Source organism: Mesoplodon bidens (genome assembly GCF_964165515.1).
Source record: "Mesoplodon bidens genome assembly, chromosome: 5".
Classification (NCBI taxonomy): domain Eukaryota; kingdom Metazoa; phylum Chordata; class Mammalia; order Artiodactyla; family Ziphiidae; genus Mesoplodon; species Mesoplodon bidens.
In genome coordinates this window covers 42594068-42617282 of record NC_138161.1, presented here as the reverse complement: position 1 = coordinate 42617282, position 23215 = coordinate 42594068, and the positions used below count along the sequence as shown (strand labels likewise).

At 37.2% G+C, this 23215-nt stretch overlaps 1 pseudogene across 1 annotated transcript; it reads right to left on the bottom strand.

Moving 5' to 3' along the window:
- Positions 1-21889: 21889 nt before the first annotated feature.
- Positions 21890-22535, bottom strand: LOC308617549 (dnaJ homolog subfamily C member 30, mitochondrial-like; annotated as a pseudogene). The gene has a single exon. The product of its transcript is annotated as a dnaJ homolog subfamily C member 30, mitochondrial-like (transcript).
- Between the last annotated feature and the right edge of the window lie 680 nt (positions 22536-23215).

Here is a 23215-nt window from a genome sequence, read left to right as displayed (position 1 = left end):
TTTCACTTTCATACTATTCTATAATCATAAATAAGATATTTAAAAAAAACTTTTTTGCATCATGTCTTAACTTTACATTAATCAATATTCAGCACAAGCCAATTTATTCAAATAGGGAAACATTTCTACTTATTGCACTTTTCATACATAACTAACAATATTAAAAGATCAATTTGCTATGGGAACTTTCAATGTACTGCAGGTTTACACTGTTTATTATTTTTGTCATACCAGATTCATGTCTTTTCTATAAATTTAGTACCTTTATTAGCCTGTAATTATTTCAGAAAAACAGAGTTATTTAGTCAAATCCACATGAGGAATTTTATAGATTTGGATTTTTTTCTAAAGCCATCAATTCTAAATGGACCCATAGTTCAGCCTTTCTCTCCTTCATGGAAGAACTTCACTTTAACCTTGGTGCCATCCTGAAAACAAATTTCTCTCAATATCCTAGTCCAAAGACATTAAAAGTTCTATTTGTCATTCTTCTACCCCTGACCTGTCTCCTTATATAACTTTCTTACATGAGCTAATACTTGGCACCTATATTTCTCAGAATGGACTTTAAAAAGTCTGTCCTCCTAATTAATGCAGGACCTGCCTCCTGTTCTCCTACACAGTGTGCAGCTGATGAGAAGCAGAACAGTTTGACAGCAATGTGTGTGGTGACCAATGGTTCCGTGGAAAATAGGAGGAGCTCAGATTGTACTGTCTAGGATGTGATTTTACATCAGCCTGTTTTTCTTAATAAAGGGAAATCTAAACCACAAATTGGAGGCAGCAAACAGAGGGATCAAAAATGTGATTTTTATAGTAAGTACTATTGTCATTATCTCACTGTTTGACTTCCTAAGACGGACCACACAAATTTCATAGAAAGACTATTGTGAGAATCAATAGCCAATTGTGTGCAGCACAGCACAGAATATCAGGCAAGGTTTTGGATTAGGCCACTTTTAATTTTTTTCCAAGTAAAAATATGTTAAATTGGTGTCATGAAGACTAAATCTCATTCAGTTTGATACTGCCTCTCTCACATCTTCTTCTTAATGCCCTGAAAGGCTCTAAATTTATAGTAAAATAAGAAGAATAGTATTTTTACTATTTAACTCAAATGAAGAAATTTTCAGGGAATGATAAGTATGAAAAATATGTAATAAATCTTAAATATGTTCATAGAATATTATGCAGTTATAGGTAGTCACTGTCATATCTTATTGGATATTTCACTACTATGTTTACTGATTCTGCATCATTTTAGTCTTTTTTCTCTGCATTGCCCAAATATACAGCCACAGAGTTGTCTTTGTTTCTGTGAGCTTTTTTGTGTTTTCCAAGAAAATTAATGATGAATTTAGGATGCTGTCGGAGTAGTTTCTATATCTGAGGAAACACGGCCTCATTGATATTAGTTGTTGCTTAGAATTGCACCCTAAAATTATTCTGTAGAGACTTTCAATAAGACATTTTATTTCTCATGGATACTTATAGTTAACATTTGGTTGTCACCTTAATAAGTATATTCATATTTAGGTTTAGAATGAATTTTTGTGTCTACACTTTGCCTTAGTTCTATACTAGTGTTTAATCAGGAGCTGTGTGATATAATATTTACATTTGTTCAATAAAAATCTAAATTCATTCTGAATCTCTTGCTGGATTGGCCTTATGTAAGGTAAGTAACTCTATATATGGAGTGGTTTTACGGATGTTGGGAAGGTTCTACAATCAAAAACTGACCTTCATCCCCTATACTTGAAAATTATTAATTTAGGTTAAATACCTTCTAGTGGAAGGACTGCTATAAGTCATAACAAAATTTTCAGATTTATTTTGAGAGCAGAGTAAAAATGCAGAGTATAAAGGTCCTGACACCCCCAATAGCTGGGAGAAGTAAATGGTGCACTGAAAAAGAATGTGATATACTCGTTTGAAGAAATAGGACTAAATTAGAATCTGTTTGCAGTTATGAATAGATGGAATGCTTTTTTACAGAATATGAACAAGAGAGGGGGATAAAGGAGCCAAAAATCAAGGATGTCAAAATCCACAGTAAAATACTGTTTTTCAAATTTAACTTTTTGCCTTTCAACATAAGCAGGTTTAAATAATAACCTTGCTGAGTTTCATGAAACAAAATTAAGAGACAGATGACAGTGTCAGCCTGATAAAAATGTCCCCTTGGTGACATTTCTATACCCAAGATCAAGTTTTCTTTTTGTTAACCCCAATTAAATATAATCAAAGGATATTCTGTTCTTACTGAATATTTTTGTTTTCCAAATAGCATAAGTCCAATATTTTCTCTAAATTACTTAGTGAACTTAAAACGCAGATATATTTGTCTTATTTAAAGTAAATTTTAATGTAATAAGAATGTATTTTCACCATGTCAAATCAACTCAGTCTGTGACAGCAGACTATGGCAAATGAAAGGGATGTTCTTTTGCATCTTGTTTATAGGTACAATAGAGTGATAAAACTCTGAGATTAAAAAAAAAGTTTGCAAACATTTCCAAGATAGAAAGGAAAATAAACTTTTAACTTAATTGTAGCGCTATATCTCACCAGTGGCAGAGTACATGTGAGAAAGAGCTCAAATCCAATTAAAACAATTAAATGTTCATACAACCTTATTCACTTTTAAAACAAATGACTGTTTAAACAGACTTCGAAAAATAGGAAAGTAGGCTTCAAATTTTCCCTCTTAAAATGCCCTGAATTCATTCATGTGTAGTGTGTAATCAAACTCATTGCTTCTTCTTCCTTTACCATAATTTTTTATAAATGTTTAAACTCTGCTTTTTATATGGTTTAACATGGCATGATCTTCCCCTGACCACCCCATGTTCAGTGTTCTCACTTTGTTATTATTCCTCTTACATGTATCATAAGCTTCCTTATATTGTTTATTATATTCGAAAGGATTTCTGCGTTAATTATTGAATTGTACTGAGGGTCTTTTGAGGTCAAGGTATTGATGTGTCCTCTCTCTCTCCATACCACATGGCATGTCTTTCTCCCTTATGGGTGATATTCAAATGTTTATTATTGAAAATACTGGAGAGGATATCAACAAAGTTGAGAGTTTAAGAGGTTTATATGTAGAGCCAATCATCACAAATGGGTCTGTTTAAAAACTAGATTTAACCTTGATAGAAAAATGTCTGGAACTAAATACCGAACACTGTTACCAATTTGTTTACTGTAAGTTGTGGGTGATTTATTTCTTCCTGAGACTATCACTTGCATGATATAGAAAGAAATATTTAACTCTACATGTTTCATTTAAATATTATTTTAATAAGTACATTCTGCAATAAACTGGAAGAGTGCGTACTCCAACTAACTTTATAGAGTTCAGTTGATATCACAGGCCAGACTATAAAAGAAGAAATTAAGTATAGATGGGTGGCTATAAAAGGGGACCAGTTGTACATACAAATATGTTAATCAGTAAACAAAATCTATCTCTGCAGAAAGATCTGCAAATCAAGGAAATGACTTCCCTCTGAACTGAAGAAAGGATGTGTCTTTCAAAAAGTGGTCATACTGGCAAATTTATGATAAACAAGAGATATGCAGTGTGTTCTTGCAGTTGTGGTAGAGAAAAAAATGTAGGGATATGCATCACATAAAGCATGATGAAGTAGTGGAGTGAAATTAAACCTCTTCTGAGAATTATAAAAAATTCTTTCATTAGAAAAGTTAAAATCCATTTTGCTTTGTTTCTGATATTTGATAAAAGTGATGCTGAATGGCTAACAGTTATAGACAACCTTGAAAGTCTAAGAAAAAGCAATGGTGAATTAGGATAAAGTGTGCACCATAGAACACTAATTTCATGAGAAACCACTAAAAGAGGTTTCCTGAATGGAGTTTCTCTGTCCAGTTAATTGAGGAGAGCTTACTATGCTTTTCCATCTTGGAAAGAACCATGGACTAGCATATCAAAATCAGAATTATAGCAGAAAAGCACAAACATATATATACATATACACACAACTTGCTTTAATGTTATTCAATTCCAAATGAAACGCTTTTGCAACCTAACACTAGTGAAAGTGTCAGAACTGGTATTCCATTAGCAAACTTCGAAAGAGTGGTACAATGTTCTCTTCTGAAGCAGGGGAAAAATATCCTGATTGACTTAGGAGTGTTTGATGACAACGCAAGATTACTGAGTGCATACTTATTGTAATAAAGTGCTTATGATTTTAAAAAATATTTCTCTGAGCCTTGTATTATCTTTCAAACTAAAATGTCTTGGTAACATAAACTCATATTTATGTTTAATAGATTTAACAGAAATCTTTATAGAAGCAATTAATGATTTCAAAAGCTTTCTATTTTACATGGAAATCCATACTTCTGAATATCATAGATATTCAGATTTAAGAATATAAATTACAAGCACCACTTGCCACAGGATAGAAATGGTCACAATAATAAGAACCTTTTCTGGAGGGAATACCATCTCAGGCAGTGAGGAACTTCCTCTTCTCTAGCAAATGAGGTTCCAAGAATTTTTTTTTTAATGTTAGTAGCAGAATTACTATAGATTTGAGTCTGTAGATGTCAGACTCCAAAGGTATGTAAGTTTTAAGCTTACCCTGGAAGGAAAACAGTAATCTCTAGGACAGAAGCCTTTTAAATGTCAACATAAAAAGTGTCACAAAATGTTGCAGTACGATTTACATACGCAGAGGAGAGAAAGGAGGTAATTTCAAAGAGAGTAATATCTGGTAATGTTAAGAATGTGATTGCTATAAATTAGCTAATAAAGGATCTAAGCTTTTTAAAAAATTCTGTAGACTGATATAAGATGTGTTTTTTTCCCCTTTCAATTATAAAAGAAATATAGCTTAAATGTGTATAGTGTAGTTACCAGTACATCTTTTTTCTGGTATTTTTCAGGTGTTCGTGCTTCCCCGCCGCCATTCTCTGCTGTTGCCATAGCTCTGACGTGAAGATGGGAAAATGGAGCTAGAAGGAAACCAACTCTTTAGCGGATCATTATTACCACAGCATCACGGCTGTTCTGAAACTTTGTTTCTGTCCCATTAAAAACAAGGAATTGGCAGACTGGGAAGGTGATCAGATCGCAATCAGTCATGGAAGGAGTGATCTGTAATCAGGATGAGGCAGAGAAAAAGACACCGGGGGCTAGAATGCAGAGCACTTATATCATAGGACTCCGAAGCTGAAAACAGAAGTCTGTGTAAAACTTAGTAAAAGAATAGTCTTCAGAGAGTCAGAGAACCATCAATGAAAGCAGCCCGTTGATAGGTGAACAAAAGAAGCCTTTGTGTGAACACTGGCTAATTAAGTCTTGCAATTACCGAAAGAGCTTTCTTTTTTGTGAAGAAGAGAGACATATAAGAGTGATGTACAAGTTCAGATTGAAAATACTTATTCATGTTCTATGGGGGAAGGGCCATTTGCCTATTAAACAAAGCAAGGTCGCCCATTTCCCGCTTTGAGTAGACCTGGGGAGAGTGGGAAGAGATGGGCTTCTAAAGTAGGTGAAATTGTTGGCCATGAAAAGTGCCTTTGACTCAGTTTCAATGGATTTAACCTTTATTAAATATAGACCCCCTCTATCAAAATAGCTATAAGCTGAGAGAATTACTTCCAATACACACTCCTTTTCTTAGCAGTCATAAAAAAAACAAAGCTTGATAAGCTCTTGGGGCTGAAGTATTCTTCTCCCATATGGGAGTTATTATTTCCAGTTCAATGTGTCTCAAAGTAGGGGTCAGGTCTCCCAGAGGCTATAGGGGTCTGAGAGGGTTAACACAGAACAGAACTACAGAACTCTGAAGTGATCAGTGTTGATGATGGTGGTGAACTCTGAGCTATATAAACCAGATGAAAAGGCCTCTACTTACCAGCCTAGCCTTCATTTCAAGGGTTCAAATATGTTCCATCTCCGAGAGAGGGCTCCAAACTGCTATTTGATGGCAGTGGCAATGAGGAAAAGTTTAGGGCAATCGGAGTGTACTAGTTTTTCTGTGTGGGAGGCATGTAGTCAGCATGAGAACCCGAAGCCAGGAGAGCAAAGAGGAAAGACTGAGAGAAGTTTCAAATTTGTGAAGGAAGTTGACAAATCTCTGTGGAGGCATAAACTAAAACCCCAGGTGCTCCAAATATTCTGGCCCCAGAAAATGGGGACTCCAATTCCTTTCTTTTCTCCCAAAGTTCTTGTCCAACTCTTTTCTAATGATTCCTCCTGTCATTAATCCTTTCTGTTGGCTCTTGAAATCTACCCAGGAACATTATATTTCAGAACTAACTTCACACTAGAAATGTCTCATGAATCCATGGAATAAGGAACAGAGATTTTGTTCTTAACTGCCTAAGTACTGTCTGCTTTCTGAGCTTTCTTTCAAGCTCTTATAATCGTTGACAAACAAGTAAACTGATAGGTGGGACAGAGATTTTGATGATCAGCAGAACCAGCCCTTTCAGCATTCACAACCTTTACTCATAGAACAACAAAGAGACCCCTTCTTTTTTTCCAGCCTTGTTGACACTTATAGTAATTACTCCCAGGAAAGTAACTCTCTGAGGCAATATTTCACTTCTCTTTAATTGCATGGGTACCAACTTACACACTATCAGCATCGATAAACAGTGACACCCTCCTGTCAGCCAGGTAATTTGATAGCAGAAAAAGCCACAAACACGTTAGTTTCCATCTTTCAAAATTCCTCATGAAAATGAGGGACAGTAATTAGTGCTGACCTTCCACTATTACTAGTTGTCAATCAGCTGTACATCCTGCTCAGAGGCAATCTGCCTCATTCCATGCAGAAACATGGGCACATGTAGCAAAATGGGAGCTACAGACAGTGTAAGAGGGCATTGTTATAAAAATTAGCTTCCTAATAGAATACTCTGGCGGACTCATGGAGGGCAACGTGCTATAAGTGTTAAAAGATAGTAGTTTCCAAAATATTCTCCAGTAAACACCAGTATCTGTGTCAGATGTCTGGTATCAGTTCAGGTTCTGAAGCCACATGCAGCCTTACTAAACAAGAAAACGTGTATATGGGGCCCCTGAAAATAAATTTTACACAAGCACTTCACAAAATTTCCTCACACTAAAGTTTGGGAATGACTGGCTAAGGTCACTTTGTGTACATTCACAACCATAAAGCCAGAGACTAGGCTTTTCCATCACTAAATTCAAGAAACACTGTTACATTTTTGTTTGTGTGAGATGTCACTGTATTTATAAACTTATGAACAAGGTATGTTATCTGCTTTCAGAGGTTTTAAAGTTTATCAACCTAAGAAACAGTCAAGGACTATAGAACGGAATCTGTAACGAACTCCGTTTAAGAGGGAAATACACAGCAAACACTGAGAAAATGTCATTCATCTGAACGTATCTGTTTCTTTATCCTGTCTGTCATATGATGTACTCTTACAGTTATGTATCTTTAATATTTAGCAATTGCTTATAATCAAAACTGTAGCACATATTTTAAAGGATCTAGCCTTAAGCCCAGGATCAACTAACTTGGCAGTCTGGGGAAAGTATGCACTTAGAAAACTTTGTTGTTTTCAGATATGTGCAAATATACGTGAACTATCTGGAACTTAGCTTATCTAGAAATCTGTAACTTTTCAAAAAATGTTTGTGTTTCTTTAGCAAGATGTAGTAGGTGATTTATCATGATCTTTTATTTCTGAATGAAATCAATGACCATCCTAAAGACTGTTCAGGTTTCCCCCCAGGAAAAAGAGAAATAAATTATTAACCAAAAATAGAATAAGTATCCCCAAATATTCAAAAAGTGAATGAACTAACCATACCTGAAGCTCAGAGGTGCTTATGTAGTTTGGGAGAGTTTATTTTACCAGAGGATAATGGATGGACATCTTTATTTATTTTTCTTTTTTGAGGAATCAAAATTTTACTTTTTGCTGGAGAATTATTCACATCATTCTCACCATTAAGACTATCTAAGTGATAAAGAATAGCCAAAGAAGTTTATTTATTTTGACCAACATTATTAATGTCCTTCTGAACTGTGAATATATAAGGCCTAATCCTTTCCCACTGTGCTGGCTATTCCTCTTGGGCAAGATCTGACAACTAAAGAGCCATTTTCGTGTTGTGGAGACAGCGCGCTGAATCTGGAAGGGCTGACTCAGCTGGGCGGGAGGCGGTAAGATTAATGGACACCAACATGGAGGGAAAAGCAGTCTGTGAGTGTCAAGGACCTTGGTGGGAGAAACATTTCCCCAGTGAAAGAGAGAACACACACTTCGTCCTTCCATTCAGCCCACAACCAGACATCCTGTGGAACATGTCTAAGTCCCATGCATAAATTTCCTATTAGAAATTTATATCTCTATTCAGGAGTGATTGAATCAAGACCAACTCATCGCACATTCTATCATAAACTTTAACTACTGTGATACATGCTTTTAAAAGAGGTCAATTGTATTTTCATCAATAACATATGCATTCTACTTGAAATAACAAGCATAATTGTAGCAGAGAATCTATCAAAGTACATATGAAAATGAGATATACTCGAGGGCATTTTTTAAGTACAACTTATAAACTACAAGATATCGAGTAAAATAGTGAATAGCTATGCAATGGAACAAGATAACAATAGATTAAAAGGATATAAATGGCATACTACCTAGTTACTTTTGGTTCTTTAATATTTAGTTAACATCTGCTTAGTGTGAGAGAATGGGCAGGCAAGTGTTTTCTTGTCAGGCAAAATATGTTCCATGCTTAACACAAGTATTTAATTGTACTACAGCCAGAAAAAACGTTACATTTTTCAGTTTCGTATTTACTGTTTGAACAGGATGTTTGACACCCTAATGTATCCCATTAATAGATACCCAAAGAGTGACAGTGATAAAGCAGCAACAAAGTGATTCAAATTGTGCTTAGCTAACAATTTGTCAATATGGATGGTTCAATTTCAAGGCTTGACTTAATTCAGTGTGTTAAAAATATTAGTTTTGCAGATACAAAATACAATTTATTTATTCTGTAAAAATTTACTGATATCTACTATGCACCAGGTGCCATTTCCAGCCACTGGGCATCTAGTAATAAATAAATGACTAATCAAGTGTAGAATAGTGCTAATGTCAACAGGGGGAAAAATGGAGGGTTATACAATTCAAGGTCAAGTTAGATGCAATCTAGAATGAAGGCTATCATTCTCTATTCTTCCAGAAGACAAACAAGTCAATATTACAATTTTTGTATCTTTTACCCGGCTGCACCTTTGTTTTTGCTCTTGTCCTTTGTAAATTCAGTGTTCCATGGATAATATAATAGAAACCGAAGAGGAATGAACCAGAAAACCTAGAAATTTGGTTTCATCTCTCACACTAATTAACCTTGTGACCTTAAAGAAATTAGTTAAAATTCTCTGAGACTCAGTTTCCTAGGATAATTTATAGAGTTTTACTTAAGAGATAAAATAAAGCTTCATTTCTGGAAGGGTATATTATAAACTGCATAAAGACAAAACAGTTGTAGCTTGTTTTGTGGGTGTCCACATGAACCTTATCAATGTCACATCCAGGAGAAATATTTCAGTTATAACAATTTACAGACAGCAATCATCACTGTGTGTATATTAGGCGATTTCACTATACTTCACTTCTCACTTCTTACTTTTCAGATCTATTTGTCTGAGTAGGGGATAAATATTAGTTGTAAAGGACAAAAACCAATAAATACATTATTCAGCTGAAAAAGTTATACTCAAAATACATATGTATAGTAACTTAAAATACCTACAGGACCTCATGTTTTACAGTCATCTTGTAAAGTTTCCCTTTTATGTTGTCTCAAAGGAACAGGTCAAGAATGCAAGGGCAGGGATCCCGTGGTGAAATTTAGTAGAGTTGTGGCTAATGGTGATATGAACAATTTGTCTTTTGAAGAAGTGACAAGACTGAAATTTTCTTCATTTCCGTAAAATATTTTTATTTGTCATCCTCCTTTTAAATACATGTATATATATACACGTATATATATACTCATGTATATATGTGCATATATATATGATACAATTGTATCATATGTATATATAAAATTGTATCATATATATATACACATATCCTCCTCTATCTTGTGGGAATGCTTTTCTCATCAAAAAAAGGATAAATAAATCCATTCCACCTGGGAAAAGTTCAAAAGTTTCTGTTGTTTAGTAAATAACCAAGTGAAGTTATAAATAGCATCACTGCTTTCTATACTATCTTTAAACTAATACAAGCATGTCCTTCCTCTAAACAACTGATCCATGTTAGCTCTTTTGAATAGATCTCCTAGTTAGTATTTTAAACTTTAATCTCTAAACCATTATCTTCTTCCTGGCTCAGCAGGAAATTCTGCCTGTCATTAAATCAGTAACTCCTTATGTTTATGACTACCAAGAACTGCAAAAGCCAGACTATGTGTGGAGTAAAACTTGTCTAATTAGCATCAGTTCACACATTACCATATGTTGACAATAGCCATTCAGAGGTTATATTACTTTGGCATCTGTGATGGATGACATAACCTAGACTCATTCTTATTATTTTATCTTCTTGCTATAACTTCTCAAGCATTTCTTTTCTTGACTTTACTTATTATTTTATTTTTATTTTTTTTATTTTTATTTTTTTTACATTTCCTGAATTACTCTTAACATCATGCCCTTTAGGTGCCTCATTCTTGCTTCCTAAAGAGGAATCATAGGCAGTACTAAGTTCAAATATGCTAATATCTTTATATCATCAAACCTTTTACCTCCCTACTTTACAATTCTGTCTGTTGTTTTAGATCTACTTCAGAATCCACAGTTCATTGCTCAAGATAGCAGAAACTGACTGAGAATTGTATAAAACCCAAGCTACCATAGGTACAAGGGAAATAGGTAAAGGAGAAAAAAAGGGAAAGAAAAAAGCATGGTAGAAGAAGTGAACTATTCCTATTAAAATAACCTAATAGTTATTTAAACAAAGTCAACTCAACTAAAATTTATGAGGATGTTTCCTGGATTCAAATTTCTGAAAATTCTACTCTGCCATTTTGAAAACAAGAAGTAAAATATCTGGGCTTTTATTACCACTGTAAGGTGATAAATGTGTATTGATGTAACTCTTCTTGTGTAAGTGCAAGTAAATTTCAAATACCAGGCTGCATAAGTATTTTTCAGCCTTATGTAATGTTAAGATAATGTAGAATAAAGGTGAGCTTATTTCTTAATCTGTCGATTAAGAAAATTTTAAACAAAGATATACACAAGCCATTGGTACTTGCTAATTGCACAAGTGATTTTGAATGAATGAGATCAATTGTTTAAAAAATTAATAATTGTCATGGGACATCTGTCATGTCCAGAATTCTCTCTTCATACTTTTTGATCATGTATTCTATACTAATTTTCATCTTAAATTAATATGCTTTAGATTTTAACTCATTTATCTTATTTGCCACACATATCATGTATTTACAGCCCTTTAAACTTTTTATGACTTATTTTCAGTTTGCATCAAGCTTATAGTTTAGAATCTAGAAGAGAGTTAACAAAATAGTTCCGTCTGTCACTGATTGGCTTTGTGGCCTTGGCTATCACTACTGAGCAATATATCATAACATATTTAATCTGGGCATCTGTTTCCTTCACTGTCATCATTCCAGTGAAACTTTTGGCTGGAGAACACAAAAACTAATAGTGTTTAATGAGACAAAAAATACAAATATATACATTTTCCTAAATGATAATAGGTGACAGTGTTTAAATCATTCAAAAGTTTATTTTTAAATAATCACCCCTAAGTGAATTTTGATTAGAAACATTGGTATGGTTTGAGGACAAAACTAAGATCCTAGATTATACACTCATCAAAGGGCAGGCAAAAAAAGAAAGAAAACCTTTTACCTTACCACTTACAACTTTCCCTATTGACAAAGGCCTGACTCTGGTAGTGTTTTGCACCCATCTTTGAAAAATTTAGGGGCTCTTTCTTGGAGGTGTCAACTGAAAAACATGCACAACCTAAAAGTTGAGAATTATGTTTTATTTGGCAGACAAAAATGAGGACTTAAGCCTGGGAAGGATCCTCCAGATAGCTCTGAGGAACTGCTCTGAAGAGGCAAGGGGGGGAGCGAGGATACATAGGAGTTTTTGCAAAAAAGACCAGATAGTACTGTTAATTAAAGAAAGCCATATACCTCAAGTTAATGAATTTAATACTTTTCTAGGTATGGGAAGTTGCAAGAGTCTGGGCTCACTGAAATCATTCCTTTGATATGCACCTTAACTACCTAGGGCCAGTGGCCTGGTTTCCTCCTTGCTGAAGCCCCGCAGGGTACATCGTTCTGGGGTGGCTGCAGTGACTGCGGGCTTGGCAGCCGGCAGCCCATTTGTCTCCACCCTGAGTTCCCTCACGGCTCACCATCTGGGGTGGCTTTAGTGGCTTGATGGCTGCAACATCCTTTGTTAACTGACATGGCAGGCAGCATTTTTTCATTCACAGAATGTCCAGTCCCCCTAAAACATACATTTTCCCTGGATTATTCCTCTTCTCTAGGTACCCTTCCTTGGCTGGTAAACACAAATTACAACACACTTTTAAACCAATTGTTTTGCTTACCTACTCTTTAAGATTTGGGAAGTCACAACCTGTACACAGGTGGATAATTATATAAAGAATAGTTACAGAGCCCAGATATGTCATAAGTCCGGTTTAGATAATGAGTTACTTAGAAATTCCTGGCTCTGAATTGTTCATTGCCTCTTTCTGTTTTATTGCTGAACCAAATTGTTTTCTAAAAGAAATGTGAAATATATTCTAATTTTGAACACTTTCTACCTAAATCCAAATAGAAACCTATATGAATTTCTCTTCCACCATAAAATTGTCAAGAACACTCCACTTTTGCTGTGCCTCCATTTCCTAATTTCTTGACTTAATCCCATGATGCAGGTTCTGACTTCTCACAAGTGCTCTAGTTGAAGTTAACCAGTGATCTCCTTTTGTAAACTGCAAAGGTTTTCTTCGTGATCATCACCCCTAATTTTTCCAAACTGTGTGACTTCTCCTTGAAATTGTTCCCTGATCTCACAGTCATTACAGGGTTCCAGTTCTACCCATTACTCTCTATTTACCACTTCTGTTTCCTGGGTCCTCTCACTTCAGTCATTGTTGAAATTGTGCCACAGGACTCATATGTTTTATCCCTCTGCTCTTCATTTATTTTTTCCCTTGGAGGTTTCATATCTTCTAAAGATTTCAGCTATAAACTCCACTGAAATGATTTCTAAATTTACCAAATTTCTCTGGTTCAGCCCCATATAAAAGTTGTTTTCAATGGAATGTCTGATCATTGTCTCAAACTCCCAATGTTGATCAAAGACATCAAAATTTTCCTCAGACTTGGTCCTCCCACAAACAGCTTTATTTTCCCCTAATGGAGCTTTCATTTTCTAAGTTTTCAGCTCACATTCTTGCAATTTTTCCTGACTCTTTTTTTCCAATCTGCTTAATTATTACATTCAGTAAATTCCTGCACTGCTTGCTGCTTTCATTTTCCCCTTTCCATTCCCAGTGCTGTTATCTTCTTCTAGTCCGAGTGACCTAGACTCATACATATATGGCTAATTTAATGGTCTCCTCAGCCGTCTTCTTGCCCCCTTAAATACGCCCTACCCACTGCTGCCAGAAGAACCTTTCTAAAGGATTAGCTTTTGCATGAGTCACTGTATAAAAAGTTTGTCAAAAGTTCCACCATTTCTACCATGCAAAACAAGACCGAATGTACTCATCTTCCTAAATGTGTTTCTTTTCAACCTCATTTCTTTCAACTAAAGATATGCAAAACTGTATTCAAGAAAACTGTTCTAACATTATTTATTTTCTTAATATTAAAAAAATGTATTTCAAATATCTGTACCTTTTTACTTATAGAAAAGATCTATGATTTACTCATTAGTGTCTGACTATGCTATTTGCATAACTGAAACTCTATTTTTATGATGTTCACTACAGGAGGAATGAGTATATTTCTTTTTTTAATCTTTTTTTTTTGTAAACATTCTGAGTTTCCAAATGGATCTTAAGCACCTTGGATGCAGGAATCTAGACAAATACTTCACTGTTACATCAACTTCTTCAAAAATTCTTCATCGTTAAAGATGAAAACAGTAATAATAAAAAAGAGAAATGAGAAATTGAAAGAGAAAGTAGGAGGTTCCTACCAGTTCATAAAATTAATATTTCAACAAATTCCTCTGTAACTGCCCTAAACTAGGCCAAATTAAATTCAGAAAGTTGACATATCTCTTTTTTAAAAATTTTGACTGTTTGTTTGTCAACTTTATTGCTAATTGCTTCTCACATCTCACTTATTTTTTACTTTCATATAGACTTTATATTGAGTGAATCATATTGAGGCCTTGGAACCACCATTTTAAACAATCTTTTAAATTCTAACCCTTAGATCAATGTTTTCAAGTGGTTATTGGGTACATTCCTTTTTTTTTTTTGTCAGCTTGACTAAAGTTGAGGGCAAGATATAAACAATTTAAACACAACATCCACAGAAACATAATAAAAGGAAAAAATTAAAATATAAGCTAATGGGAGGCTTGCCACAAAATAGAGAAATGTAATCCACATTGAAAATGAGTCCAATTTTTGGTTAGTGAACCTTGCATTTATATTGATTTCCATCATAATTTTAAATAAAAAAATCTTAGGGAGTTTGGGATTGACTGTTATATTTAAATATAACACACTGTTATATTTAAAATGGAAAAACAACAAGGACCTACTGTATAGCACAGGGAACTCTGCTCAATATTCTGTAACAACCTAATTGGGAAAAGAATTTGAAAAAGAATAGATACATGTATATGTATAACTGAATCACTTTGCAGTATACCTGAAACTAACACAACATTTTTTATCAACTGTACTCCAATATAAATAAAAAGTTAAAAAAAATCTTTCAGATTATGTTTTTATCCAGTTATTATTAAAGCAAACCAAAAATTTTAAATTTAGTTTTAAATCATTTAAATCAGTGTTTAATAATGAGTTGCAATAAATATTAAAAAAACATGTTTGTTATAAATTAAAGTTTTACCTATACTCTATTACAACTATTAGTTGAAGCTCTGTGTAGAGGCTTCTTGGAACAAAGCAAACAAACAAATGACAGTCTATTTTTTGCAAGGACTTTACTTGAAACTCAGGCTAATTAAAGATACAATTGCAATATAAGCTCTTTTTAAAAATTTGGATGTTACAGTAATTCTCTCTTTAGACTGTCATTATATGTTTAAATTGTGTTTAAAGCACATCATGATGTTCTAAATCTATGCAGTAGATCAAAGCTAAGCTCTCTCAAAATAAATCAGCTAATTTCAACATCAGATGTGTTTCTAGTTTGAAGGTTAAACTTCCAGTTTTAAGCTATCAAGGGACACTTAAATACTTTGACTCTAATCAACATAATATCATAGAATTCTAGATATGGAGTAGAACTTAGAGATATCTATTTCAACCCCCTCATTTTACATGGCTGCAGTATTCAGAGATTAAAATGGAGCTTGCCCAATGTCTCACAACATTTCTGATAAAGATAAGAGGCTAATCAGGTGTTCTGGCTCCTAGTTTAATTCTCTTTTCATCATAATCTTTTTGGGGGTGGACAGTAAGAATCAATTCTGTATCTCACTAGAGTCAAATGGAAGCCTCTTTGGGAGTTCTTTGCCCCGTAATTGAACTGAGGACAGACAGTAAATCAAATATCTGAAAAGAGACTGTAATACAGGATGTATAAAGAATTCTTACAACTCAATAATAAAAAGATACAGATATTAACTCAATTTAAAAATGGGTAAATATTTGAATAGACATTTCTGCAAAGAAGATATTCAAATGTTAACAAGCATGGGAAAAAGTTGCTCAACATCATTTTTCATTAGGGAATGAAAATTAAAAACACAATGTGACCATTCACACCCACTAGAATGGCTATAATAAAGAGGGTTAGTGAGGATCTGGAGAAATTGGAACCCTCATATATTATTTGTGGGGGTTTTAAATATTGTAATTCCTTTGGAAAACAGCTTGGCATGTCTCAAAAAGCCTACTGCATCTATCTCACCTTTCACCGTGGCTCCAATGTAGGACAAGCACAAGTAGACTTCAGTTTTTATACAACCCAGGAATCGGGAGCTAGAGAGTGTGATGTGTGCCCATACCACCATCCAGTCTCTCTGCTCAAGACTTTATCTGCTCTAGTGATGTAAATAAGGGCAGGCCAGCAAGTAAGATAACTACTGTGATGTCCACTTTTGGAAGTAGATGTCAGTCTGTGAAGGAAAGGGTTAACTCAAGCAGACTTGTGTTGCTCAAATCTGCACATTCCCAAGAAAGAGTGTCTTCAGGACTGGCTGTTGGCTGGCTCCTGGGAGGTGAGTGTTGAGTCCTTGGAACAGTCTACCTGATAAGAGTGTTTTTTTATGCCTAGAGGCATTGAGATTCTAGGTACAACTACATTTAGATAATTTATGATAGCAATGTGATTTATGGTGAATGCATGCTTTTGTCTCTGTGACTGGCAGCTGAGTAGCTAAGGTCAGCCCATGTAGACGCAGCATGTATACATGACTGACTCTTAGGACAAAACCTAAACACCAAGACTCTACTGAGCTTCCATGGTTGGCAGCACTTTGTGTGTGTTGTCACAGATCATTGCTGGGAGAATTAAGCATGTCCATGTGACTCCACTGGGAAAGGACACCTGAAAGCTTCTGCCTTGATTCTCCTGCCTTGATCACCTCATGCAACTTACCCATTAGCTGATTTTAATCTGTATCCTTTCACTGTCATAAATCATAATTATGAGTGTGACAACTTTTTAAAATCCCCTGAGGCCTTCTAGTGAATCACCAAACCTGAGAATGCTTTGGGAATGCCTAACACACAGTCATTCCAAGGAATCTTCTTGAGCCCCTTTCTAAGGACAGAGAGGGTGGTGAACTGAATGTACAACAAATGACCCTCCTTTCTCAAACATGAAGGTGTATACTTGTGAATTTGGGAGGACTAGTTCTTTCCATGAACAGCGAACATCACATTGCCAAGAATGGTAAGAAAATGGTTTTCTAGAGTGCTGGTGGTGATGCAATTTGGATGCAATATTGGAAATATATATATATATATATATATATATATATATATACATATTTTTCCTATGTTTCAATATTTTATTTCCTAGGCTTTAACCTAGAGGAACACTTGCATATGTTCAAGAGGAAATGTGCATTATTGTACATTATAAGAGCATTAAAAACCTTGGGAATAATAAAAATGTTTGTTACAAGGGGAATGGCTATTTAATACTACAGAACAGTTAAAAAATAATAGGTTAGGGACTTCCCTGGTGGTCCAGTGGTAAAGAATCTGCCCTTAGTTGTGTCCCACAACTAAGCCCTCAGAACACAACTACTGAGCTCACAAGCCTCAACTAGAGAGTCTGCGTGCTGCAAACTACAGAGCCCACACACTCTGGAGCCTAGGTGCCACAAATAGAGAGAGAAAAACCCACATTCCACATCTAGAGAGAAGACTGCATGCCACAAGGAAAGATCCCACATGCCTCAACGAAGATCCCACCTGCTGTAACTAAGACCTGATGCAGCCAAAAATAAATAAGGATAAAAATAAATAAATAAATAAATAAATCTTTAAAAAATAATAGGATAAATCTTCATATTTTAGATTAAGAAAATTAGATAGTTGCTATAAGTGAATAGCCACAGATTCAGAACCCCTTGAATGAAGCAGGGCTGGGTCTCCTTGAGGAAGTACCCTGTTACAATGACAAAAATTTATACTGCTAATCTTTCTCCAGCCTTCCTGAAAGGACCTATGGCCTTTTACCAGGATGACTGCGCACTGGGGAAGGGAAAACCATCAAACTTTTCAAGGATTACTATGCATCAGCTCTGACTTGATACTAATTTTACAGACCCACAACATCACTGTGGTCCACCAGTCAGAGTAGGGGTTTGTTTGTGGAGGTCAAGTGATCAATGGAGTTTGGACTGAGGCCCATGTCACAGTGGGTCCAGCAGATCCCTGAACCCATTCTGGGATTATTTCCCAGTTCTGGAATGAATACTTGAGTAGTTATACTCAACAACTGACAAAAATCTCATATATATATATATATATATATATATATATATATATATATATATGTATGAGATTTATATATATATATATATATATATTTATATATATATATAAACACATAATATATATATACACACATACATATATACCTTCTAGGGCTATGTAGATATACATGAATCCTGAGAAAGGCTACCTCTGGGAGACTGGGGTTGATGAACAAAGCAGATATTAACCTTATATGTAATGCTTTTAATTTTGTATTACAAAAAAGTGTATTCATTATTAGACTTTTAGTTAAAATTAATTATTTTTAAACTGAGGATACTAAAGTGACTAGGGTTATTTAACTTGGGTAGCTGAAAGCTAAATGAGTTCTTAAAAATCATTTTAAAATTCATCCATTTTTATAGGAGTATATATAAATAATTCCTCATTATCACCCAGGTTACATCTCAAGGGTGTGGAAATAATTTTTGTCTTAAATACTGTATGTCAGATAGTATCATGAGCTTCATGAAGATGAATAGTAAAATAAATTGCTTATGAAAACTGGAATCCTCTTCTGTGGAAGTCCTTAAAAACACTCTTAATAGTCTGGAATAAGGTAAGTATGTGGGCTTCCCTGGTGGCGCAGTGGTCGAGAGTCCGCCTGCCAATGCAGGAAACACGGGTTCGTGTCCCGGTCCGGGAGGATCCCACATTCCACTGAGCGGCTGGGCCCGTGAGCCATGGCCGCTGAGCCTGTGCATCCGGAGCCTGTGCTCCACAATGGGAGAGGCCACAACAGTGAGAGGCCCGCATACCACACACACACACAAAAAAGACAAGTATGTGTACTGAGTGAATTGTTTTAGAATGGGGTACATTATAAACTGATGGACATTTCTAACCATTTCTTTTCAATATTTCATATGAAAAAACAACAAAAACAAAAAACCCCAAAATCAACCAAAAGAAAAACATACCCTGAACCAGCATGGGGATCCAATCACACAGCCTTTCCAAGTAATTTTCATGAGCCCCCTTCCAAGGACTGTGGGGGATGAACCAGATGTCCAATGCCCTCCCCTCTCAAACAGGAAGACACCTGCTTGTGGTCTAGGGAGGATTGAAGCTAAGTGCATTGACCATCACCTATGAGACATTATTTGCATGACCATCTTGTGCTTTGCAATGATGACCTGATAATTGTTTTACTTGGCCAACTTTTCTATAACATTTTCTAAAACTCAACATAAATCCTGTAATATGTTAAAACTTAATAAAATGCACATTTATTCACAAAGGGTATACAGTCCAAGTGAAGTGCAAAATGGCAACGTAATAATTAAATCAACTATCCAATGAAGAAATAGGAAAAACAAACTTGATACTAATATAATTTTTAAAAAGAAGATTAAAAGCCCATCCAAGTTGGTCAGCCTTTCCCAAGTGGTTTTTTTTTTTTTTTTGGATGGTTAATAAATTTTATTGACTATGCTGTTTGGAGTTGCATGGAATGTTCCAGAAGTTTCACAGAGTCTGGACCCCACCACCGCAAACCTTCTTGGTCTATTTCCATGTTCTGGGGCCCAAAGGAATGTGCTTGGCTGTGATCTTCACTGAGAGAAAACAAACTTGAGAGATCTATGTCAAAGAGCCCATGAGAAAGATCCCAGATATCACAGACCACTAGTGCTTTTACAAGCAAAACCCAAAAGAACCCCAACCCCATTTGATCGAAACTTTGATAGAATCTTGCCCCAAGGACACTCTGTTATGCCCCAACTCCTTGGTTAAGAATCACCAACCTCTGTACATTTTACTAAGCTTCACTTCCTGTAGTTTGTGTTTTGAAAAGAACAGACTTTCCCTCTTGTTTTCCAAATATGAAACATAATAACATTAAATGTTCTTTTTTAAAGTACATATGCCCTTCCCCCCAAACCAAGGTTCTGTGAGCCCAGCATGTCTGAACCAGAGTGGGCTTAAATCTCTACTACTGAATCATATGGTTACTGCAAAGCCATGACTAAGAGTTTGCCCCCAACCTCCAAGGCTAGAGAAAACAGAATCGTTCCCAAGACCAAGTTGCACTAGCTATGGGTTTATCCCAATTTATCCAAGGATCACACACAAAAGATTGAGTGCAGGAACGGGTGATAATATTGCAAAGCACCTCTGGCTTTGTTTAGAACCTACTTAGGTCCTTACCCTTGTAGAAGAGCTCCTGCAAAGGTTTTCCTACCCCACAGCTTTACACTCAACAGTGCATGCACACTGAGTACCTGCCATCTCACAGCTAAGCCACACTCCACGTGCAGTGATTCATGGTTAAGAGAACTGGATTACCACAGCTCTAGCCAAGTGATAACCCACTGTACCAATTAGGAAAAGAGGGGAAAGATACCCCAGAAAAACCCTCAGCCAGCTCTGAATAAGGAAGCGTGTTTCCATCTTGTGCCTCCTGTCACTCAAAAGTCCAGTCTACTCAAACTCCCCCAATTCCCACAGCCTCAAGTAGCCATGTTTCAAGGACTTGGCTTGTAGGGCCTGCAATAAGCACTGCCAGAGAAACAGGAGGCTGGGCCACACTCAGGCAACTCACACTCCCAGTTTGTTGTTCTATTTCTGGGAAGGAAGGAGCTGCACAGTTAGCAATGGGTCTGGCTGGTCAAGGGATGACCAGGTGCCAGGACAAACCTGACTCTATTGGCACTATATCTATATCTATATATCTATATCTATATCTATCTATCTATCTATCTATCTATCTATCTATCTATCATCTATCTATCTATCTATCTATTTTCTCACTGCTGCAGCATGTGGGATCCTCGTTCTCCAACCAGGGATGGAACCTGTGCCCCCTGCAGTGGAAGCACAGAGTCTTAACCACTGGACCGCCAGGGAAGTCCCTGGCATCATACTTCAATCACTGAGCCTATTAGAACATGGATAATCAAGTGTGACAAACCGAAAGAGAGCCAACGATTTGCTCCTCTGTCATCACGCCCACAGAGTACCTTCTCCGAGGTCATACATTACATAAGCATGGGCACAGGAAGGCTCATTCCTTACGCTCATGACCTTGCTTTCTTTCCCACTCCCACTCACCGCCAACACAAGGCAGAGTGGGGGTCTGACCACCAAAGAATGGCCACGTCCCCACAGATCACATCCTTACCCTACGCTGTGTCTCACCTGTGGCTTGGGGAACTCACAGAAAGACAAGTGTCTTATAACCCCAGAATTTTTCTTTTGGCAGTCACAATGAGTAACATTGCACGTTTCAAGGTTACAGAGGTGCCCCACGCTACACACGTGGGGCAGGAACAGACGAGTGTTGCTAGGAGGAAAGCCACAGGAAAAGCCACAGGAAAGCCACAGCAAGTGTTCCAGAAATTGACAACATCTGGAAGCAGGCACCCCAGGGCCTCCAGGAAACCCCTCCCTCTCGGGCTTTCGGGTCTCCTCATTGGGGGCCTTTTTCTTGGGCATGGAAAAGCCTCCTTTCCTGGACCAGAGCGGTAGGGATGTGCAGGTCAATGGCTAAGCTGGCCGGGTGGGGAAGGGGAAGGGGAGAGCATTTCCTTCGGATCCCAGCAGTGGTAGACAACGGTAGACGGTGGAAGGCAACGGGTTCAAGGTGACAGGAAAGGCCAATTCTTGGGGGCGGGGGGCTGCTCTCCTTCCCTCCGCTCTCCGATTAAAAACGAAAGCCCAGGATGATGAAGACTGCGCAGAACCAAGACGAAAGCCATCTCTCGGCTCTCGTCCCAGTGTAAGCCCTTCTTGGCCTGGTCCTCCTGCTGCTGGCGAAGAGCCTCCCGCCGGGCGCTCAGGCGCCGCTCGCGCTCCAGCTGCTCGCCGTCGTGAGCCCGGTAGGAGGCGTCAAAGTCGAGCGTGGTGCGGTTGGCTCCCGACGAGGCCTGAGCGCGGCCCTGGGTCACAGAGGCGGGCGGCTGGGTGCGCGGCGAGTCGGGGTCGGCGGCGGGCGTCTGGGAGGACCGGACCCCGGGGCCGCGCAGGTTCTCGTCGCTGAGCAGGCCGCGGTCCTACCTGCGACGCTGGGTGGTACTGCCCAGCACCACGTAGGCCTGGGAGGTCTGCGTGAAGCGCTCGGCAGCCTCGGCGCTCCCCGAGTTGCGGTCCGGGTGGTAGAGGAAGCGCTGCCGGTAGTCAGCTGCCTTGATCTGCGCCTGCGTGGCCGTGGAGGGGACGCCGAGCCTCTCGTAGAGCGCCGTGCGCGAGTAGGGGCCGTCGCTCCGGGAATAAGCCCTCGCTTCCAGGCCCAGGCCCGATCCCGAGTTTGGTGGAAACCCCCGGGCCTGCCACACACTCCATAGTAACAGCCGCGACCCCCAAATGGTGTTTGATCAAGCCCAGCGATATTTCCCATTCTACTGGAGTACATCTGTAAACAGGTCTCCACATCCAGGGAAAGGCCTGATTCCACCCACACAGTTTTGTAAACCTTCGGGATTCTACGTGTGGTATCCCTCAGTTATTAAATGGAAGCCTGTGTGCTTTTACTGTATCCTTGTCACTGTGTGGATTTCTCCACTTCAACATAAGGCATCATTTTGTCTTAGACAAGCAACAGCATCTTCTGATTTAAACTGCAAAATATAACAGATGAAAGAATTTACTAAAATAAGAATTGTGGGCCTTGAGAATCCTTTTTCATAACCCCCTCTAGGGCACATCCACAAGTGGCAGCATGTAGCCCTGTTTTGGGTAGGCATCCATGTTTCTGTTTCTGAGGCAGTTTTGTACTAGTAACAGCTGCAGCTTAAAAGGAGGAAGCTCACCCACACATAAACCAACCCTATCATTTTACTTAGTCAATATTCCTACAAGAAAAAATTAATTTTGTTGGTATGTGACTACAGACTCTAAACAAAACCCCTTATAAACAATCAGACCTTGTGAGGTTATGAAAACTTATTTCTAAACCTGAATAGTTTAATCAAATAACAATCCAACCTAGAACACTCATGGAAATATTATGTATTAACTCTTCATCTTTTAT